The 22,626-nt window shown below is 36.1% G+C and overlaps 1 non-coding gene across 1 annotated transcript; it reads right to left on the minus strand.

Annotated features, from left to right (window-relative positions):
- Positions 1-2,464: 2,464 nt before the first annotated feature.
- On the minus strand, positions 2,465-2,570 carry LOC145590248 (small nucleolar RNA R71). The gene has a single exon (XR_014101886.1). It is a non-coding gene; the product is annotated as a small nucleolar RNA R71 (small nucleolar RNA).
- Positions 2,571-22,626: the final 20,056 nt, after the last annotated feature.

Genomic DNA, 22,626 nt, shown 5'->3' on the forward strand with positions numbered 1-22,626 from the left:
AGATTGTCATTCATTTGCTTTATAGTCTTTATGTTGATTCATTTCGTAAAGGTTTGTTTTTCTTTCTTTTTCTTCTATGGTTTGCCTCATTTATGTTTGGTGGAGAGTTATGGGTCAAACTCTTAGGATACCCTTACGAGACCTCACTCGTCCTCATAGGCGACTTTGGGGTTTAAAGAGCTTGTTGTAGCTAAAAACAACCGTGATTCCTACGACAATGAGTCTTTAAGTCTTTCTTTTTCGTTTTCAATAAAATTTTCATCCTCTCTTTTTCTTTCTTTGTTTTGCTCGAGGACGAGCAAAAGTTTAGCTTGGGGGAATTTGATGAGTGACATTTTTGGCACTCATTTGGTTCCTTTTTGGATGATTTTTATTTCTTTTTTATCTTTCTTTTCTTTAGTTTCCATTAGTTTTATTCTTGTTTTCTTCATTTCGTGCTTTTTGTAGTTAGTTTCTCTATTTCGTGCTTTTTCTTGTTTACTTGCTATTTTTCCCTTTTACTTGTTTTTTATCCTTTGATTGTAGGTTGTGATTGATTGTCCAAGGATTCCCGGGCTTCCTTTCCATAGTTTTCCATTGATTTTCATGCCTAAAGCTTGTGCAAGAAGTTTCAAGTCAATGAGAGGTTCAAGGAGCATGCTTCAAAGTCTTGTTTATGCCTTCCTCATGGCTCATTTTCTTCAAGAAATTCAAGGAAGTTGCTGCCTACCTTGTCCTTCATCATCATCATCTAGGATGCGTGCACCTCGTGAGCAAGGGCAAAGAAGAAAGGAGGAAGCTGCAGTTATGTGCGGGCGCACTTGAGGAGTGTGCGGCCGCACATCAGGTGTGTGCGGGCGCACCTTCCTGGGTACACTCCTTCGAGCGCCCGCACCAACGTGGGTCTATTTTTGGACGTCTTTCCCAACTTCCTCTTGGGATTGTTAGTTATTTCATTCCATTTATAGAGAGAAGTTTGGGGGATCTTCATTAAGAAGAATTAGATTAGATTAGATTAGATTTTAGAGAGAGAAAACATTAGTTCTTAGCATTTTTAGAGAGAGAAAGTGTGGGTTTGATGATTGATGATTGAAGATTGCTTCATTTGATTTGATTTCTATCAAGTTTGTAAGGATTCTTTACTCTTTAATGCAATTCAAAGTTTGATTTCATTAGTATTGTTGTTTGATTTGATTAATTGAAAGTTTGATTGATTTTGTTGTTTTCAATTTGATTTCAATTGATGAATTTGGGAATGATGATTAGTTTAGCTTTGATTTTGTTGTTCTTTATGGATTGTGAGTAGTTTATTTGCTAGGGTAGTGGTGAAGCATGAATTGATGATGAATTGAGGTTAATTTGGGGGAAATTGATTGAGTTGATGATGTGATTAAATTGGTTGATTGATTTTGTGCATGTGTGTGCTTGATTAGGCTTGATCACCCTTGTTATTCACACTAGATTGCATTGTGAGTTCACATTGATACGGACCATTGATTTGTGGCTTACATTTACTCGATTGAGATATCTTGCGATGTTTCCTAGCTAGTGTTTGACGTAGTTGACGCTAATTAGACCTCTAGGAGAATAACTTGATGTACTCTCTTGGTTGCATTTTCGGTTTTCCCTCACATTGCTTGACTTGATTGGTAAATTCCCCAAGTTGATTGAACTTCATCGTTGATGCATGTGGATCCATTCCCCTAGTGCCTTAGCATTCATTTAGTAAAAGCCTTTTGCATCGCCTAGTTTAGCTTTAGTTTCTACCTTAAACCCCTACTAGACTTCGGAATAGCTTAATTTTGGCATCGTGCATTTAACCTCCATTCCCTTGGGTTCGACCTTGACTTACCGCTACACTAAATAGGGGTTTTTTAAGTTACAAATTTTGTTTGATTGGGTGGGGTGGTAGCCCAACGACCTACCGTTCTCCTTCCCATCAAAATGGCGCCGTTGCCGGGGAATGGTGTTTTGTATGCATGTTGTTGTTGAGTCTATTCCACTCTATTTGCAAAATACAAAAAGATTTTACACTTAGGCTACACTTGTAGCCGTGCTACTAATATTGTCTTTGAGTTTTGAGTGTGTAGATCCCAAGTCATGGGAGGTAGTTCAAGAGTTACCTTGAAGGAGCTTGGAGTGCCCGGGGCTTATAGGTATGAGAGCGCCATAGCTCCACCTATATCACCGGAGAATGACTTTGAAATAAAGCCGGCAATGATCACTCTTATTGAGAGGAGACAGTATGGTGGGGCGAAGAACGAGAGCCCATTGAAGCATCTTAAGGAGTTTGAAAAATATTGTAACACAATCAAGATTAATGGGGTGTCTCAAGAATTCATCCGCCTTAAGTTGTTCCCTTTCTCCCTCATAGGAAGATCTTTGGAATGGCTAGATAAAGAGATGAAGCCCAATTCATTGAAAACTTGGGATGATGTCACCAAAGCTTTCTTGTTCCGTTTCTATCCTCAAAAGAAAACGGCGGAGGCAAGAGCTTTGATTCAAGGGTTCAAGCAAAAGCCTAATGAAAGCCTTTATGAAGCATGGGAAAGATTCAAGGATTATCAAAGGGAGTGTCCACACCATGGGATTTCTACCTATCAAATCATACATATCTTTTATGGTGGGTTGAGTTCTCATGGGAGAGCAAGTTTGGATGCCGGAGCCGGAGGCCCAATCATGAACAAGACGGAAGAAGAAGTGGTTGATGCTATTGATGAAGTAGCTCGTCATTATATGAATTGGCAAGAAGTGGAAAGAGAACCAACAAGCAAGGGTTACTCGATCGAACAACTTAGTGTCATTAATGATTTGACCACTTTGATTGCGGATTTAGGGAAAGAAGTTATGTCTCTCAAGGAAAAGCTTGAGAAGCCTCCTTCCCAAGCTCCAATTCTTCCCTCCCAAATTAAGGGGAGAGGTACATCTTCTCACTCTAACTCCAATCTTTCAACTTGTTGCATGATTGTGGAATGTTGGCCATGTCAATTATGTGGAATGAATGATCACAATGCTTCTATGTGCCCAAATGTTTCTTGTAGTGAATGTGATGGAAGTGAAATGGAACACATGAATTATGTCAATAATCATGCTTGTGAACCTAGAAATGATGTTCAAAGGAATATTGGAAATAGGAATTAACATATGAATCATGATGATTATAACCAAAATGGAGGTCATAGAAATCATGATTGCCAAGAGATTCATGGTAACTATAACCATCATGGTTGTAATGGTCATGGTCATGGCTATAGACATGGGGATCATAACCAAGGTTATGATAACTATGGTCAACAAAGGAGCCAAAATTAAACTAGGGGTAATTGGAATAATCAAGCTAGGGGATATTTTCAAGCAAGTTTTCAAGATGGTTCCCCAATTGATTTAGTTCCAAATGCTCAAAGTTTAAATGATAATTCCCATGACCAATCATTTTATTCTAGAGAATTTTTGGAAAGTGTCATTGAGAAACAAGCCAAGACTTTGGAAATGTGTATGGTTTTGAATGAAGAGAAGTTTAATTACATGTTGGCTTATAACAAAGATTTGAGTGAAAAACTTTGTCAATTGACTAGTATATTCAAGGAATATGCACACTCTTTTTTTTTTATTTTCTATGATGTGATATATATGCATTCAATCGTAGGATTTACTTTGAGAATAATAAACCCTAAATCTAGAATGTTCCAGAGAGTACAGAACTATAATTCCTATAACAAACTTTTGATTTTTCTGGAATAATCTCTACTATAAGGTTATTTTCTTCTAACAGACCTAAATTGGTCAATAAAAGTTAACAACCTAATATAACATTTTACTATAGACACCTACTTTTGGCCTCCTGTCCTGACAGGAAGTGCAATGATGTTACAAAAGCCCGTTGTTCATGCTATATCAAAGTTGAAGTGTTTATGGACTATGAAATGAATTATGAAGTAAGTTAAAATTGGTATTTGAGATTAAGTTATCTTAGAGCCTAGTCCGATTACTAATTAGGCCTAAAACGTGCTCATACACGTTTAATCTTTATTAGTAACGGACCTAAATGCGTCAAATGCAACGATTGGATCCAATGAATCATACATTGTTGAAAACCAATCCAGTAAGATAAACAAACCACTAAATATCTGTTCGAGTCCTAAACATCTAGATAGCCCTTTCAAAGAGCTTTCGAACGGTATATTATAAGCCCAATTCTAAGTTAAAATGAAGAAGTTATCATCTAAATTATAAACCGGGCTCTAAAGCCGACACCCTTGTACTCAAATGACCATATATTTTGATCCATAACATATTTTAACCTAATTCCAACAGCATTAGGAAGTACACATTTAGAGATTCCCAATGATGTCTCATTTCCTTTAGTCCGACTTTGCAATCAACAGTTATGAAAGTTTTGAAAACGCGTTTTCGTATGAGGCAAACCGCACCGAGCACAACTCTGTAAGTTGCGCGAGCCTGGTGCACACAAGTCATAGAGTTGCGCGCGGCACTCAGCGTGACTCCAAGAGTTGCGCGCGCCACCTGGTGCCACGGCTCTAAAACCCTAAACCTAGATTCCTACGCCTATAAATATGGGTCTTCGTTAAACCCTAATGACAACAGAAAAATCAGAATTTTAAATCCTAGCATTCTTAAAACCCTAATCTCTCAAGTCCTCTTAGTATCATACTAATTTTCTTCTCTCTTCCCAAATATTTACCAACCCTAATTGAATCCATGAAAGTCCTTGGAGTTACGAAGAAGAAAGAAGGTCTATAAACATCTAAACAGAGACTTAGCATAAAAGAAGGACGGTTAGTTTCTAAGCACTTAGTGTTGGGCTTCGTGATGTTAACATTATGCGAAACAAAACCCTTCCTGATATCCGCACACAAATTAAGGTAACTAACATGCGTCACATACTTGATTAATAAAGAGAGAGAGAGAGAGAGAGAGAGAGAGAGAAAACATTCATACCCTCGACGCGTGAATTCCACTAGCACGAACACGGACTCAAGAACGGCAAAAGTGCCCCCAAGAATGACCCCTCCAACAAAGTCCACCCACGCTCCCAAAACTTGGTCGAAATTACCGGCTAGGGTAATTTCAACAAGAGGATCTTCGTATAAGGTTTTCTCAAAATTAGAGATGTCGTTTTAGAGTTCTTACTCTTATAACAATTCCCAAGGGAGGCCTTGGGTATTTATAGGAGTGGCATCTCAACCCCTTCATTTTCTAATCAATGTGGGACTGTTGAGAAATAATTACATTTAATTTAATTCCAAATAAATTAAATACAAAGTCAAATAATCAATTAACAAGTGGCAATCAAACGAGAGTGGTTAGGTGAGGTCCACAAGTAAGAGCCATATGGCCTACTTTTTCCTCAAGCCACCTAACCCACCAATCACAAGAAGGCATGATCGATCAACATCCTTGGACACCAAGTAAAGACCGGTCAAGGCCTCCTTAACTCAGTTAGGCCTCATAGCGACACCGCAAGCCTACGCGGGCTGCTTGTGCGCTACTAGGCTTGGGCCTGCTAGCATGCACCGCAAGCCCATGTGGGATGCTGGGCTGCTGTGCATTGCATAGCTGCTATGTCGCAAGCCCGTGAGCCTTGCCCACAATCACCAGCAAGCTTTGCCTGCAAGCACCAGCGAGCCTCGCTTGCTAGCAGGCTGCTGCGTGCTGCTAGCAGGCTTTGCGGACATGTGCTAGTAGCTGACCTTGCTAGTGTTGCTAGCTCGCGAGCCACGACACGCTCGCCTAGATAGCACGTGTGTGCTGCTGCTGGGCTTGCATCCAAAGGCACTCATGCTAGCAATACTAGCCTAGCCCACGCATAGCTAGGCCAGTGCAAGGCTAGGGCTTCGTATGTTGACTTGATATTTGTTGATTGACTTATTTGTGAGTCTCATTAATTCCTAGAATTTAACTCGATGTCCGACGTTTGGCTTCGACACTCTAAGCTCAGAATCCAATGTCGAAATATGTTTCCTCTTATTTGACGTATTGAGATCTTTGGCTTAATTTGTGGCCTTAGTTTGGTTGCAAGCTTGGGTGTGATCCAAAGGGTTCAGTTAAGTAAAGCTGTGAGATTAATATAATTAATCTCACTGATCGGAGATGGCCTCTAGCCCGACTTTCAGATCACTTTACTTCACTGAATAATTAACTTTGTAATTGATTCCGAACCCTGTATTGGAATAATACACTTGTTCGAAGGACACCATTCCTTTCAATCTCCCACTTGTCCTTCCGGACAACTGCACTATTAATGTGTAACCTGTTTCCTATGTCACTTAATGCCTCTTGATGAACTATAAGGTAAGATTGTTCGTCATCCTTATTACGTCAAGAAGTACGGTGTTTCTTGATTTCTGAGTTTGACTGTCAATAAGCAGATGATTTCTAAAATCTATCTGAGCACGGCCATGCATTTTCATAGTGTCGCGCTTCAAGAGGGCTTGTAAACAACAAAGACATGTTCCCTATTGTTAATAAGGGGACATTTCCAGTCTTGCCTTATTAGCTTCCCTTACTAAGAGTATCTAGCTGTCCGAGTGTTACCATTATAATCCCCTTGTATGGCAGATGTTTGACAACATCAAAACAGACTAGTACTTAAACAAGAGAACTTACAATACTCATGGTTGAGGAAAGAGGTTCCGATAGCCATAATGAAAAATATACTTATAACGATTTTAAATCTCTTAAAGTATTCTCATAGGTCGATCCGGTATTGTTCCAAACCAATGCCTGTAAAAATGATTTATGACAATTATGTGCTTGTAGCACTAGAAACGGTGCTATAAATCATACTACAGACTAATCTCAAGTGGTCATTAGTCGTCCACCTTTTAATATCCTCGATTAGGGATGATTTTCGATTAAAATATTCAATGTTCACTTAATAGGTGTTTCTTTATCCAAGACATTGTCTTGATAACTTATTTTGAATATTCTCATAATCAAATTGACTCATTATTTAATTCTAAACCTCAATTAAATAGAAATGGAGTGATAATAATTTGCAGAAAATTCAATTACTCCAAAGCGAATGGTTTAACATAGTGTTTTACATCAAAATCCTCAAAATTAATTAAAAGATATATAAACTGGGAAATCAAAGCCAATATCCAACGTGCCTGATTCCCATTGCCTCAACGTGCTTGTTGTGTTTCACTTCAGGCAAAGGTTTAAAGAGTGGATCGGCTATATTGTCGTGCGTTCCAATCTTACAAATTCGGATTTCACCCTCAAACTTCCATTCCCTTATCATGTGAAATCGCCTCTTGACATGTTTGACCTTCTAATGTTCCCTTAGCTCCCTAGCTTGAGTAATAGCGTCATTACTGCCACAATAGAGATCTATTAGACCCTTGATGGAGGGTACAACACCAAGTTCACTAAAGAACATGCGAATCCAAACTGCCTCCTTAGTTGCTTTTGAAGCTGCCAAGTATTCGGCTTTAGTTGTAGAATCTGCTGCTGTGCTTTTCTTAGCAATCCTTCAACTACACGCTCCTCCATTAAGACAAAATATGTACCCTATTTGCGACTTGAAGTCGTCTTTATCTGTATGGAAGCTTGCGTCGGTGTAACCTTCAACAACCAAATCATTACTCCCACCATATACTAGAAATTTATTCCCGTTCCTTTTCAGGTACTTTAGGATATTCTTGGCCACAGTCCAATGCGCCTTTCCTGGGTCTGATTGGTATCGGCTCGTAGCACTCAAGGCATACGATACATCTGGCCTAGTACATATCATGGCATACATGATCGATCCAATAAGCAAAGCATATGGAATTCGACTCATTTTCTCTCGCTGATTAAGTTATACCATGAAACATAGGCAACTGACCTCTCTTGGCCTCCGTCACCAGTACCTTATCGATGTAAGTACTTTGGCTCAATCCAATCATCCTCTTAGATCTATAGATCTTGATGCCCAATATGTACAGTGCCTCTCCCAAGTCTTTCATTGAAAAACATTTTCCAAACCAAGTCTTTACATACTCTAACATTGGAAATCTGTTTCCAATGAGCAATGTGTCATCGACATATGAGACGAGAAATACGATGTCACTTCCACTGACCTTCTTGTAAACACAAGACTCATCTGGATTCTTGATAAAACTAAACTTACTAATGGATTCGTCAAATTGCAGATTCCAACTTCTGCTTGCCTGCTTTAACCCATAAATCGACTTCTTAAGCTTTCATTCCTTCCCAGCATTGCTTGGATCAACAAAACCTTCAGGCTGTGTCATGTACACAGTTTCTTCCAAAATTCCATTTAGGGAGGCGGTTTTAACGTCCATTTGCTATATTTCATAATCGTAATGTGCAACAATTACTAGGATAATCCGGACGGACTTTAGCATTGCAACTGGGGAAAAGGTTTCATCATAATAAACGCCGTGAATTTGCCTGTAACCTTTTGCCACCAATCTAGCTTTGTATACATATAAATTTCCATCTTTGTTGGTTTTCAACATGAAAATCCATTTTCAACCGATAGGTGAGCAACCTTAACCAAGTTACATACTTGATTTTCAAACATGGAGTCCATCTCGGATTTCATGGCTTCTTACTAGTTTGTAGAGTTGGGGATCGTAATAGCTTGCTTGTAAGTTTTTGGCTCATCTCCATCGACAACTAGGATGTCTTGATCCTCAGTTAATACAACAACGAGGTATCTCTCTGGTTGAGATCTTGACCTTTGCAACCTACGCAAGGTAACAAACTGAGCATTTGTATTGTCATTTTGACTTTACACATTGTTGGTTTGACTCTGACCAATGTCAAAAGTTGCTTTTAGAGCACTTTGATTGTCAGTTTTGTCAGTTTGACTTTGTTTCTCGTGCTCTCGAACTTCATCGAGTTCAATTTTCCTCCCACTTGTAATTTTGGAAAGGTGCTCCTTCTCCAAAAAGACACCATCACGGGCAACAAATACTTTATTATTGGATTTGTTGTACAAGTAATACCGCTTAATTTCTTTTAGATATCCCACAAAGAAACATTTGTCTGATTTTGGGTGAATTTGTTAGAAATTAATCTTTTGACATATGCTTCACAACCCCAAATTTTAAGAAAAGACAATCTTGGAGGTTTCTTCGTCCATGATTTATATGGAGTCTTTTCGACAGTTTTTGACAGAGCTCGGTTCAGTGCTAGTGTCGCGGTTAGAAGTGCGTGTCCCAAAAAAGTGATAGGAAGATCGCTAAGACCCATCATTGATTTGACCATATCTAACAAGATTCGATTTCTCCTCTCGGACACTCTGTTCCACTGTGGAGTTTCGGAAGGTGTTAACTCTGAAAGAATACCATGTTCTTTCAGATGGTCATCGAATTCATGGCTTAAGTATTCACCACCTCGATCCGATCGAAGGGCTTTGATTTTCTTGCCAAGCTGATTTTCAACTTCACTATGAAATTCTTTGAATTTCTTAAATGATTTAAATTTTTTCGACATAAGGTATACTTATCCATATCTACTATAGTCGTCCGTGAAGGTGATAAAATATCGATAAACATTCCTTGCGGTCATGCTCATTGGTCCACATACATCATTCGTAATTTTTAAACGATTGTAAGTCGAATGAGTCAAGAATATCTTCTTGTAGAAGTTTCTTGATATGCTTGATGTTAATGTTGCCAAGACGACAATGCCACAAGTATGTCTGATTTGATTTAACGGTCTTAGCTCTCTTCGCAGTATCATTAACATTATAAACTTGTTTATCTAAAGAAAGCACATTTGGATAAACGTGTCATGCCATAAAACATATACTCAAGAATAGGGAATATTTCAAGCATCCCACACTTGAGCCCCACTGTTATCATACACTTAAGCATGGTGGTGTGCAAAGGGAAGGAAGCTAGAGCAAAAGAGTCCTTTACAAGTTTTAGCAACTTGTAAACCGTTCACAGGGTGAAGGTTACACCCTTCACGATCCATGAGATCGCTAACTCCATAGTGGTCTTGAACCATGACTGGATATTCGGGGATGAAGGTACAAATCCAACCTAAAAGAGATTAAACCTGCTCTAAATAGGCCTCTACTTTATTCTTCTCATATTCATGTGCGCTTTCTGACTAACATACAATCAATATATTAATCCTAAACCTGTTTAATCTATGTTAGTTGATTATTAATGCACAAACAAATCTATTATTGGCGATCACTTGAAGTAAAATCATATTAGCCTAAATAAAATTCTTAATTATCTTATTAAGCGTGATTTCAAGTACAAATTCCCTTTAAACCTGCAAGAGAGGGCATGATCAAGCAATAACAATAAATAACAGAACAATATTGAATACAACAAATCATCATCATCATAATAATATTCAATCTCATCAAAGCATAATAATATTAGCAAAATTTTAGGTGTGATACAAACATGATTAATAACAAATCCTAGCATGTCACTAAGCAATAAAGATCAAAGAATTAATCCTAACATGATACTAGCATGATAGAAGAAATAGGAAGCAACCTAAACATGATATTAGGAAGCAATAAATAACATCCTAACATGATACTAGTGACGAGCGTCATTTATGGCGCTTAAAAGAATAAGATTTAGGTTCTTTTTCTATATTTTCTTTCATTATTTTCATATAATTTTCTTATTTTTCTTTGATTTTAAATTTTAAGAACTCATTTTGGTTCTCGATTAGTTTTTATGAGTTTTTCATATTTTTAGTTCCTAATTCGTAGTTTTAGTTTAGTTTTATTTTTTTTTCTCCTCTTAATTGGCGTCTTTTGTAGGTGTTTGTTCGGGGTCGAGATGTGTGTTTCAAGTCCATTTGCAAGTTCAAGTTGCTGCGCTCTCATTAATTTTGTTAATGAACAAGCAAAATTTGAGCATTTGGGGCTGCCTTGCTCGTGGGCATCACATGAGGTTGACGGTTGAGAGCGTAGACAAGCCCACCACACCTTCTCACGCACAACCTCACCTCTCAAGCACTTCCCCTGCTCCCCTGTTCCACCAACAACCTCAACCTCTACCTTCCCACCAGCACCAATCAGCCACCGTTCCCACAAACCAACCAACACCATTTCCTCCGCAACACAACCACCAACTGTACCTCCAGCCTACTGCCCCTTGTACCACCGCCACTTTCCCTTACTCCAACCACCTATTAACTAATTGCACCACCGACCAACCACAACCACCATTTCCTCCGCAATAAAACCAGCCACCAATTTCCTCCAACAACAACCGCACCTACCAGCCCTGCTTCTCCGGCTCGCCACAACAACCTGCAGCCGGCACTCTCCTCCACCTCACGCACGCCGGCAACCTATTCGACCCCTATGTGCGCACGCGAAGACCCATTGATGCGTGCACACAAGGTGGGTTTGATTTTGGCCCGATTGATCTTGATTAATTTGATGATCGAACAGTTGTGATGTGAATGATTAGTGATGTGAGAAGTAGGGATTAATTCCCAAATGAAGAGCCGCGAAAATCTAAAGCCACTGATTTTCTGATTTCGATTCTTTTTATTTTCCTTTTATTTTCTATTTTCTTTTTACTTTCTCTTTGTTTTCTTATTTAATTTATTTTCATTTCATTTTCTTTTCTTTTATTTTTCCTTTTCTCTTTTATTTCCCTTTTAACCTTGTAAATATAAATACCCATTTTGGGGGTAAAATTTGAGAAAAACTTTTAATCCAATTTTAGATCTCAAATTTTACCTTAGGTTGAGAGATTTTCTCTCTAGATCTAGGGTTAGTTTTAGGAGTAGGATTAGAGAGAGAAAGTGAGGAATTTCATTGGGGATTTGAAAGATCTAAGATTCAAGGTGACAATTCTATTGAAGATCTCCATAATCAATCAATGAGGATTTCTAACTCTATCTTATTTTATTGCTTTGTTTAATTTCATGTTTGTTTGATTTGATTTTGATGTTTAATCTTCATTAGTGTAATTGTTCTTTATATTTTATTGATTCTTGATTTCTTGGTTGTTTGTTGATTAGATGATGATTCTTGAGTAGTTGTTTGGCTAGGGATTGGGTGAAACTTGTATGATTGATTGATTGTGATTAGTTTGGGAATTGTGTTGATTAATTGTTGAGATTAAAGTGATTAATGAAAGTTTGCATTTGTGTAGTTTGATTAGGCCTTGAGAATTATGCTAGATTGCATTGCGATTGCTAATGACACGACCCATTGATTTAGGAATTGCAATTATCGATTGGTTTGGATTGTGATTTTCCTTGTTAGTCATTCATAGTGAACCCTAGCTTGACTTATAGGAGATAGCTCTTTGATTCCAATTGATAGCTCTTATCATTAGTCTTCACAACCATTAATTGGCATTTTCTTCCCTAGTTGTTGCAATTGTCATGATTACTTGTTGATTCCCATTCCCTAGTGTTTCATTTGTTTGTTTACTTGTTTAGTAGTTGTTTAGTTTTACCTCTTTACCCTTGACTTTGACCTAGCTTAGGCATAGATTGGAAATACTTGAACATAACCGTTCCTAGTGGTTCGACCCTTGAGTTACCTCTATACTCGTATTTAGGTTTGTTAAGTGATTATAAATTTTTTTGGCACTAGGGAAGATTAGATCACGACCTAATTTTCCCTACGTCAACTAGGAATTAATATAATCTAAGCATGCTTTCTAAAGACATATAACAATAAAATTACTCACTTTGTTGCCTTGTATCTCTTTCTATCAAAAATATACACACATTAGTAACTTCAATGAAAATATTAAATCAAACAATTAATTTAAATAATTGAAATAGGGATTTGGGACCAAACCCTCAGAAATTATCAACCTTTCACGCCTAGGGCGAAGGCAACTTCGAGCTTGTCTAGGTGTGTCTAAGTCTCGTGATGGAAGAATGATGTTTTTTAAAAGGGCAAGGCTTATAAAGAGGGAGAAAGAATAAGCTTTAGCTTAAAGAGATAATAGAAAGATGATTGTTGATGATTAAAAACGGGGAAGTACGACCCTATTTATAGAGAAAAACATTCGAAAACGATTAGATAAAATCGAATTCCAATCGAAGTAAAAGTACTCCCATCGCGGCGTGATAGGGCTATCGCGATGCGATGGTTCTGTTGCGACGCGATAGTGCTGCAGGATAATATTTTGTCGTACGGAGTCCTTTTTCAAATATAATTGAATAATTAGAATCCGTACTTTATTATTAAAAATCAGATTAAAACACTTGTTTTATTTCAACTAACATTTTTTATCTTTTCTAAAATATATAAAAATATAATTATTAATCCTAATCTCTTTAGAACTTAAAATAACCTTCTAGATTATTCTTAAAAATTAAAGTAATTCCTAATGACTTTAGGAATGATAATTAATTAACCCTCCACTTGATCATTGGGTCGCCCATAAAACTCATTTAATATCCAATTTAATATTTGGGCCATAACTTCCTCAATATTCATCGGAATTAGGCTTATAATATATCGTTGGAAAAATCTTTTCGAGCCCCATACAACTACACAATTATTTAACCCATATCATGGACCAAACTAAATTGGATTGGATATTTTCCTTAAATAAGGTACGAAAAGAAAGATTTTTGAAAACAGATTGAAATATTTTTATTAGAAACAAGGGAATTACGAGACTCTTTCACAATTCACTTCATTCAATAATCAAATGACATGAAAAATACTCATCACTGGGTTTGGTTTTGAAGAGACACAATTTGGTGTCTACAAAGACTTTCAAAACAATCACTTGTTATAGTCTTGTGATCAAACTACTCGCCGTCCAACACCAAAAGATCAAAATATGTTCGATAATAAAACTAGAGTAAGTTTTATTTTAAGACAAACTATATGAATACAAGCTTGTTTGGAAAGATTATATTCTTCTTCCGCTTGCACATGCATATCCACTTGTGAAGCTCTTCTCACTTGGTTCTTGAAATAGGATCATATAGTGAGTCATTTTATGGTATCTAATACCTTATGAATTGCTTATATTCAAGTGTTAGTTTATAAAGAAGATACCTGAGGTGGAAGCTGCTATTTGTTTTGCCTCATCTTCTCGATATACATTATATTCCATTTGTAGTGGCCTTGACCATTACAATAGAAGCATCGCATCTTTGCCTTGTCTTTGAACTCCCTTTTCTTAACCCTCAAAGAAAACTTGGTACCCTTGCAAGAATCGGCTCTAGAAGCTCTTAAACAACCTCCATCAAAGAGAGTTTATCTTGATTGGCTGTCAAATGCATTTTCAATGCAATGTAGCTTGAGTGGAGTGGGCTTAGTAGAATATATGTCGCTTGTTCATCTTCCAATGTCTTACCAATGAGCTCCATGTGCTTGAAGAGCCTTGTCATTCGAAGCACATGAGGTTGAAGAGGCATTCCAGGTCTAAGTCTAGCATTATAGACCTTAGTCCACACTTGGTACCTTTCCTTTGTTAGTCAAACTTCCTCCGGGACCTTGATCTTCATGTCCATAGATGACTTAGTCAAGTTATGAAAATTCAAGTCCCTAATCTCTTAAGACATTGTGACAAGCTCCTTAAGACTATTAAGAAGCATGTTTGGAAGGTATGAAGTGAATCTCCTCTTCTAATCCTCCGGAAGGGAATTGCTCATCAACTGTGTGACGTTGTCACAATCGAAGGACCAAGTCTCATGAGTTTTATCACTCATGATCCCCTTCGAGAAGAAACTTGGAATGAGAGTGTCAAGAATGTACTCCATGGAACAATTCCGAAGACTTTTCCGGAGTTCTTCCCATTCCTTGAAATTAGTCAAATTAAGATAAAATGCCAATTTCTTTGGGAGTTCCGAGCACATGTAGTTGTTGTCGGTATTAGTTGCAAACATGTTTCTACAATTGAAAGAATTTGAAATGAAAAACCATTCATAAAACAATAAGTTTGAATTTTTAAGCATTTATGCAAATTTCAAGCTTATTAAGCGTTTTATCCACACATTGTTGAAGTCAACACAAATCATAACATTCCATTAATGATTGTTCGTGAATTTTTTACATTCTTTATCAATAAACTTGCTTAAAGTGAATTTGTATTAAAAGGATTAAAAAAAACAATCATTTTGACTTTGATTCATGCTTGGCAAAAAAGGTTTAAGTGAACGCGCTCAATTTTTCGTGATACACATTACTAGATCGTATTCCACATTCGCATACTATTCTAATCATGGGTGACAAAGCAGCATTGGAGAAACTTAGAGACGAAGTCCAAAACCTAAAGGCCCTACGAGAAGAAGAAGCCCAAATGAAGGCTCATAAAAAAGCAGAATAGGCTAAAATAAGAGCGGAAAGAAAAAGAAAACGTTCGGTAAGAAAAAGTAAGAGCGGAAAGAGTAGAGGCCTTGGAGAAACTTGTCCTTCGAGCTAGCTCAGGGACTAAGTACTTCAATTCTGAGCTTGCACCACAACCTAGTGGCAAGACTCTCCCAGAAAATTTCTTGACTACAGATTTACCAAACTTTAAGGTTACAGACAATCCTAGGACTCACTTAATGAGCTTTATTATAATTATGGCATTGAAAGGGGTTGAGCATAGCTTATATGCATGTACTTTTCCTCTTTCATTGGACCCAGCTGCTAGATTATGGTTTTATAACTTCGATGCAAAACAAACTTTTACTTGGAGTAACGTTGTAAAAGCGTTTTTAGCCCAATATAGAGACAACATCGAGCTCACATCTACCTTGCGCGATCTTGAATTGCTTAAGCAAGGGGAAGAAGAAGGCTTTATTGACTTCTTTTCTAGGTGGCGATTAAAGATTGCTCTTCTTTCACAAAGACCTTCGGATCATGATCTTGTTCCAAAGTTCATAGACAATATGTATCCACCATAAAAGTGCCATTTATAATACCTTGGTTTAGACACATTTCAAAAAGTCTATATCGTGGGAACATTAATTGAAAGGGACTTGATAAATGAAATCATGAATCATATATATGGGCTAGTTTTTTAGAGAATATTTCACTTGCGTTGGAAACGGACAAAGCTCGAAAATGCAATCTCAATAAGTTGTCAATAATTCAAGATGTAGCACCCTAGGTCTTGTTTTATTTCGTTTTCTTTTGTTTTCTTTATGATGGATTAAGAGATTCATGCTGTCGAATCTACTTATTATGTACTCTCATTAATTAATGAATAAAAATTATATTTTCAAGTATGTCTATCTTGTTCTGTTTTCGACCCTCTTTGTTGTTATTAGCTCAAATTAAATGAAATATATACATGCAAACAACTAATATAAAAAAAGGCATACATACTCAACACTTTAAAAATCTTGATGAGCTTTGGCTTACAAGATGTATTGAATGAAAAGAGGCCCATATTTTGGCCCACTAAAAAGAGATATGATGATTACACCAACTTGAAACTCAATGACGATGATCTCATGTTTTTAACCTTAGAACAAATCCATCTTTTTGGCACCCCTTTTGAGCTTCGTCAATTAAGCCTTACATATTCAACCTACATTCTTCCAAACCTTGGGATGGGAATGGTTTAAAGAGATACGAATGAAAACTTGGTGAACGAAACATAAGAGGGGGACAGAAAGTTAGTCTAAACCCAAAAAGGAAAGATCAAATGCAAAATCGTTCTAAACCCAAAACCAAACTTGTCAAAAAAAAAGAAGAAGAAGAAAAAAAAAGAGAGGAAAAAAGAGAAGAAAAGAGAGAGAGAGAGAGAGAGAGAGAGAGAGAGAGAGAGGACAAGGAAAAAGCCACCTAATGTAGGAGTTGTCACACAAAGTAAAAGGATTTAATTTGAGAAGCACCAAAAGTAAAGGATTAAGGGAGTATACTTGAGCCTGTCCATTTTTGATAACCTTGAGTCTAGTCACATTACAACCCTGGAAAGGCCTTCCTTGAGGTAGACCATAATCATGTACCACAAAAATCATCATTCTACGAAATATGGCACACCTTAGGCCTTTGCACATATGGACCTACTATTGAGTAGTTATGCCCATACATAAAATGCATGAAGTTTTGAGCAATGATGAAAAAATTAAAAAAAAAAGAGAGAATTGGATGATATGATAGCCATTAGCTTGATTACATCATTTTAATAAAGCAATCGAATCAAATTAAATTCGATGTTTTCCATATCTTTTTCCATGAAAAATAAGATGACTATCACTTTAAAAAACAATCATCTTATTTTCTTTAATAATAATAGGGCTATTTATTACCAACGCGATTCAAGTTCTATATTCATTGGCTAGAAAGAAAACGAGTTAATACAGTAAATTGATTTGATATATTGACAGCCTTGACTTCAACCTTAGATGTCTTTTACAACTCTTGAGCATTAGCCAATTCATCATGAGCAGTTAATCTGGCCACTACGTGGGACATCTTCATCCTCTCTAAGCGAGGAACATTGCTTGAACATTGTCGCTACATGATAAAATGATCGTCATCGCTATTACACGTATACCTTACTGCCAAGTCATCACGATGATTCAACTATTAAGTAAATAATCCTTGTTTTTGAAAAAATGTCTAATTCTCTTTCTTTATTCTTCTATGGGAAAGTTGGATTCCCCTTCCTTTTTCATGCAAATTTGTTTTTTTGTTCATTTCTTTTTTTGGGGGAAAGTCGGGATGATATCTCACATTGGCAATTAAAAACTCTAAAAATGGTAAAAAAAATAAAAATTTCTCTTTGCCTTAAACTAGGGGCTAGAGAAGCCATGACATCCCCACTTCTCTATATTTACAGATTTGAACACGCTAATTACGTTACAAAAACAATGTCATGCAAAGCTTATTACAAATCAACTTAATAACTTTAAATGACAAAGGGAAGAACACTCCTTCTTACTTGATTAACACAGTTCATGATAAACATATGCAATATTCCACAAATTGAAAATCCAAATCTTGGGGCTTCAAATAAACATGAGAAACATCCCCTAGCATGTGTATACACGAATTCCGAAAGTCACGTAAGTCTACACTTGGGGGCTACAAAAATATAGGTCACACCTTAACTTTTGTTTTGAAATGAGACCATATTTTGGAAAGTGATTTGAAAGATTTATAAGTTATTTTAACACTCCATCAAACCTAAGTTTGATAAATATTCATTTTCAAACCATGGTGTCTGTTTAATTAGAAGAACTTCACTTTCAATTAATGAAATATGACAATGATGAGAAACACTAAAAAAGGGAGAGATAACAAGATTAGATATACAAAAGTTTACTCACATTTTCATATCTTTGTTGAAATAAGTTGCAAATTACAACTTACCTTCATCAATTTTAGACTGAAAAATCACACTAAATTACGAGCTAGGCCTTTTCTTTCTACTTTGGGTCCAATTTTGAAATAACATGATTAGATACTTGCATACTAGAAATAGTTGCTTCACTTTATTTTCAAAACAAAATTTCATTAAATTTGTTGGACCCTCTCCAAATTTTTAATTATAGATCGAAATAACATATTTCCTACTCTCTAAAAAATAGTCTTCAAAATTCCCTTTCTGAAATTTTGTTTCATTTCTCAAAATAATTAAAATTTTAGATTATTCATAATATATGCATATACATAAATATTTTTTTGAAAAATGAACTAAGATTCGACTTCTTCTTAACTCGAACTTATTCTCATTGGCTTAAGGATGGTAAACGAACCACCTACAAGACCAAAATCAAAGATTGATAAGAACAATGAGAATATTTGATGTCCTAAATCAACTTTGAAGAATAATATTACCACAATGATCTCTAAGAACGTTTTGACATTAGGTAAAGATTACTAAACTTTAACCAAAATTGTTTTTGGTTTGTAAACAAGCAAAGAACTAACTTGCTCTCGTAGACATGACTTTTGCTAAAAACGCGTAAGCCATTTCATTATCCTAAATGTCTGAAAACACAAAACATGGGATATAAACATAGGCCCATTTCAACATCATGATTATATGAATGACCTAAACAATATCAAGTCATTAGAACTACCCCAAATTGGGGGCTCCAAGACTTGAGAAATAGCAAGAATGCGCATAACGTGATACATGGGGGCTCCAATATCCACAACAAAAAAATGAAATATCCATGTCGTTCAAAATACTTCCGAGAATCACTTGAACTATAAATGGTTTACGTAGATCTCGAGCCTTACAATTTTCAAATGCATCACAATGATTTAACAATCATTTTGTTCCTTTGCAAACTATGTTTGCAACTGAACTTGGACATAGAAAAAGCCCCACATATTCGAGCCATTTTCATGTTCAACTTCAAAAACTAATTTTAGTGCATAATTGTTGTTTCAATACTTCAATTTACTCTAAATATTAGAGAGTATGACTAGTATAGAGCAAAAGAAACAAAACCATAAAATTCAATCGCATACAACATGCCTGCTTATACGAAAGCTAATACTCAATCATTCATCATGAAAATTGTATCAAGACACTTTATTAACATAAGACAAACAATTTTATGAGTTAGAATGTAAATAAACGACTCTAAGGTTCAAAATTAAGGGGTCTTAATTTTAAATTCTCTATCGTTGCACGAATGAAAAAAAAATTGAAAACATTGGAATTTTGCGAAGAGGATAATATATACTTTCTCGAGCTTCAATCAGTAAGAAAAATTGAACTCAAGAGAAAGAATTCAAAAGTAGTGAGAATAGAGGAAAAAGTTGAGCAACATTTCATTTTCCCTCTTCCTTGTTCCAACAAACGACCAATATTACTAGACTTAGAAAATTTCATTTGTTAAAACTATGAATGGTCGAAAATGATTTAAACACACTCATTTAAACGTTTCAAAGATCCTAGTTGTTGTAACAATAAGACAAAACACGGGATTTCTAGACCCATTTCGAGCAACATGAAATGTTCTAATTCTTAAAAAAAAAAAAACAAGTCATCGAAGTCACCCAATATTAGGGGCTACAACACTCGAAAATATAAATGGGGGCTCAAAACCCCGAAATATAGCCAAACTACACTAGTTCGATGATGTCTTTAAGAATTTCCTAAACTAACTAGTTTTATGCAAATCTTGAAATCATAGTTTTATAAGTGAATAATAATAACTATCGGTTATTGTTATCATTGTTAAAACCAATTTTGTAAATCAAGCATTACAAAAATAAACATGAGTCGTAAGAACAATTTCATGCTATTATCAAAGTTCAAAATTTCGCTCATAATTTTAATGCATAATTGTTGTTCTAACACTTCAAGTTACATTAAAATTTACAAGTATAGTCCATGTGACCGAAAAAAAAAGTTCAAGCACAAATTCGAAAATTAAATACGTTTATGCTTATATATGCTCATACAGGATCAATACTTTACCATTTCACATGAAATTTGTTGCAATATATTCCTTAAACATGTCCCAATAACATAGAACAAAAGAAATTCATGAGAACAAGTCCAATCGAAAACACCCAACTTCTAAAATTTAGGGTTATTCATTTGGTTTTCTCCATTGTATTGACCAAGTTCAAAGTTTGGTACAATAAAGGAGCAAGATTTACTTTCCTCAGCTTCAAACGACAACAAAAATGGAAAGAGATCGAAAATGGCAAAAGAGGAGAAGAAGAGAGTGAGTTCCAGATCGCGCTTCTCCACCTCTTTTACTAATTCAAATGTCACGCGCAACTCATCAAGTTGCGCATGGCATCCCAGCGCAACCCAGTTTCTTGCACGCACCTAGCCAACACGACCCACTGAGTTGTGCGCGGATAATGGTCACTTAAATGACCGGTACACAAATTTTGATCCGTTTTTGAATTTTATCTAATGGTTTTGTGCGTTGTTAGACGTAGTGACGCGTGAATTATCAAAATCTTTTTAATTGCTTTGCATTTTGTAGTTTATTTTCTTCTTGATAGTTTTTTGCATTATCCTGCATGCACACCGTGCTTTGTGCCTGCCCTGAGCATACATTTTGAATGTTTTTGGTGAGAGTGTCTTAAAATATTCCGTAGTGGTGCTTTACGCTAAAGCTCCCATAGATAGGTTTGGCATTTTACTGTACTGACCTTTATAAATGTCACGTTTTTGTATTTTTTTGGCGTGCAGAACAAATAAATACGGCGTCATCATACAACGTCAAATTATGTGGCGCTATCATACAGCATAAAATTGTATGGCGTATGTGCTGTGTAAAATTGCATTTAGCAACGTGGTCAAACTAAGTTTAGGCGTTAGCTTAACGAGTCTTGTAACGAAAATGGTAGAATTTCTTTTACAAAGTTTAGGCGTTAGCTTAACGAGTCAACAGGCGCGTCAAACTATCGGAAACAGACACTTCCCGATTGGAAGCAAATACGGTTAGCTATTAAGCATTCTATCTTTACCGAACAGTTAGGGTGTCATTCACCACTTGTATAAAGAGCGGCACAACAAAAGCCGCACCTATTTAGACACGTGCCCCTAGTCTTGAGACATGTGTTTTCATCTTGTGGACAAAACTGCTGAGAGAGTTGCCGATTTTCTTCTCTCTCACTAGATTTCGATATATGTCTTCAGTCCTAAGACATGTATTTCTATCTTGTGGACATCGCGTATCTATTTTGGTAGCGCATGTCAACCTTTTATTCAAGTGCTAGGCTACGAATGCCGAAACACACCCCTTTTATCATCTTTTTACTTTGTTAAAATCATTGACTAAAGTTTCAATGACGTATCGAGGTTTTTAAGACCGCTGATGACATATTAAGAGGGTATGATCCTCTTTACTCTTTTTAAAACTGATATCTTCTCATAACATGACATCACCCAGGATAGCCTTTACTTATAAAAGTGTTTTATACTTGCAAAAGGTCAATCTAGATTCTTTTTTTTTTTTTTTTTGAAAACTCAATCTAGATTCTTTAGCACACTAAATCTAGAAAATACTTTTTCTAGTCTTAACAGCTACTTGTCTCGAACATTTAGCGAATGGAGGATAGTTTCGAAATTCTCAACACTACTAAAAGATTCCTTGTCTTTAAGGAACTTCGCATAATGAGTCTCAGATTTATTTCCTTGGCTACTTTGATCATCTTCTTTTCTAGACTTGATTAATGTGGGGGCTAACTGTAGACACCTAATTTCAGCCTCCTGTCCTGACAAGAAGTGCGATGATGTTACAAAAACCCGTTATTCATGCAACATCAAAGTTGAAGTGTTTATGGACTACGAAATGCATTCTAAAGTATGTTAAAACCCATATTTGAGACCAAGTTATCTTAGAGCCTAGTCAGATTACTTATATTAGGCCTAAAACGTGCTCATACATGTTTAATCTTAATTAATAACGGACCCAAATGCGTCAAATGCAATGATTGGATCCAATAGATCTTACATTTTTGAAAACCGAGCTAATCAGATAAACTAACCACTAAATATCCGTTCAATACCTAAACAGTTGAATAGTTATTTAAAAGAGCTTTCTAACGGTATATTATAAGCCCAATTCCGAGTTAAAACGAAGAAGTTAACATCTAAATACTAAATTGGGCCCTAAAACAACCACCCTTGTACTCAAACAACCATATCATTTGATCCATACATATTTTTACCTAATTTCAATGACATTGGAAAGTAGACATTCAAAGATTTCCAAGGATGTCTTATTTGACTTAATCCGACTTTGCAATCAATAGTTATAGAAGTTTTAAAACAT

The sequence above is a fragment of the Chenopodium album genome, chromosome 17 (assembly GCF_948465745.1).
Source record: "Chenopodium album chromosome 17, dcCheAlbu1.1, whole genome shotgun sequence".
NCBI classification, from domain to species: Eukaryota; Viridiplantae; Streptophyta; class Magnoliopsida; order Caryophyllales; family Amaranthaceae; genus Chenopodium; species Chenopodium album.